This window comes from Frankliniella occidentalis, unplaced genomic scaffold (genome assembly GCF_000697945.3).
Source record: "Frankliniella occidentalis isolate FOCC.00 unplaced genomic scaffold, Focc_3.1 Scaffold282, whole genome shotgun sequence".
Taxonomy (NCBI): Eukaryota; Metazoa; Arthropoda; class Insecta; order Thysanoptera; family Thripidae; genus Frankliniella; species Frankliniella occidentalis.
In genome coordinates this window covers 345,863-347,818 of record NW_026267408.1, presented here as the reverse complement: position 1 = coordinate 347,818, position 1,956 = coordinate 345,863, and positions in this window count along the sequence as shown.

The window sequence follows — 1,956 nt, the reverse complement described above, 5'->3', positions numbered from 1 at the left end:
CCCCCCCCGCCCACGGCCGCCCTGACGTGAACGGAATACAAGTAGCGCTACATTAAAGACGGCGCCAATGCGGGTATTTTCCGGTAAAAACAAAAACAGAAGAGCGGTTCTAGTCTCGCGGCTGAACCCAGGCTGATACTATGGCGTTGGTTGGCGCCGTGACAGTGTCGGGTCCACAGCAGCGGTCCAACCGGCCGACTCCACGACGTGTTATGCACTATTACTACAACTACAACAACTAGGTAAAAGGAGAACTACCGAATCGTTTGTGGCCGCTGTAAGCACGAGGACGGCGGCAAAGGCGAGCACAGCCAGATCAGCAAACGGGTCACTTTGCTAATATCCATCCCCTCCCCTCTTCGTCCAGTCCCGTGCAGCATGGCACAACTCCCACTCTCTCAATGAAGACCAGGGCCGCAACGCTAACGGCACGGCACGCCCCGCCACGCCCCGCGACACACACACACACACTCTATACACCTCCCGCTGTGTATAACGAGGTCACTAATGCGAGCTCTACTTTGTGGAAAAACAAGAAAAACACAAACGACAACAAAATGTGACCTGGTATAAGAAGAGGGAGGTTCACACTCGCATAGCTCTCGGACGGCGCCGTCCTGCTTCGCAGGAGTGCGGTAGGGTTGCACAGCCGCGAGGGGCTGGGCGCAAGGAGCTTTACAAACTCTGAACCTTCTGGCCTGGCCTGCATCCAACCAAATTGTTTCCTGTTGCAAGAACATTGTACCTTGTGTCAGGGCTACGACTCTGCAGTGTTGTGGGTTTGCCTTAAGCTAGGCCAGCGGGAGCGGGCGTCCTATTAAGAGACGGGTAGAGCGAATATGCAAACCTGCAATACTTCTGTTTCGTAGCACTGGCACAAAGTTTACAACTCGTGACGGAACATCAAATTTACTTTTGAAACAAGAGACAGTTTGTTTGGTTGGGAGCGAACCGGTCCAAACTTGACGTATGCGTGTGTTTGTGGGAGTAAACAACAGGGGCGGGGGGCGGGGGGTAGGGGGGTGATCGCCCGTGGAGATCTCCAATCGCGCGCTCCAGTAAATATTATTTGTCGCGAAGCGTAGCGCGGCGCACGTGGATGGCGATCGTGTTACGCAACGACACATCGTCTCACTGCCCTCGCGAGTCCGCGAGACTTCGCGCTCCGCAGCTGCTAGTCCGGAGCGAGCCGGAGCGAGTCCGGTCCGCCCGGCCCGACCCCGGCAGAGCCGCGGACGCGCGAAGGCGAAGGTGAGCAATGCGAATAAAAACAACAGGCAGAGCATTGCTGAGCGCGGTGGAAGGTGGTGGTGCTGGGCGGAGCGGGGCGGGGCGGCGTCAGAGAGCAGCCGCGGATCTCCCACAAGACGGCGACGACTGTCGCCTTTGCGGCTTGATAAGGTTGATAAGCGGGTTGGATCGGTGCGTCTGGGCGTCGCCCTGTGCGAACGACATGTCCACCAAGACCCCGCCCGCTGCTGCTGCTCCTCGGCGGCCGCGGGGGGGACCAAGGTCTCCGTCGTCGTTGGTCTGCTCCCTCCACTTCGGCCCATCGGTTACTGTACACCACCTCGATCCACCACCACCACCACCTCGGCGGCAGCTGGCCAACCATACTTAAACGCTATTAAAGGAGGAAAAAAAGAAATGCGCGAGTGTCTTTTTTGTCAGGTGAATAGCGCAGGCGCTGCAGGTATGCGAATGCCATCGTCTGCTGTTGTTGTTGTTGGTGCCGCCGCCTTCGCGTCGTCGTCTTTGTCGTGGCCGCGTTTCGCTCAACCGTAACGCGAAATGCAAATAACACGTGAGCAAAAAAGAGGAGACGTCCGCGGACGGCAATGTGACATCGCTCATCTGCTGCAAAAATTTTGCGGCGCATATTCGTTCGTCGCCATCGAAAACCTTGGACACGATCCAGGCCTGTAATTGCGTGCGGCGTGGGGTGGGGTGGGGTGG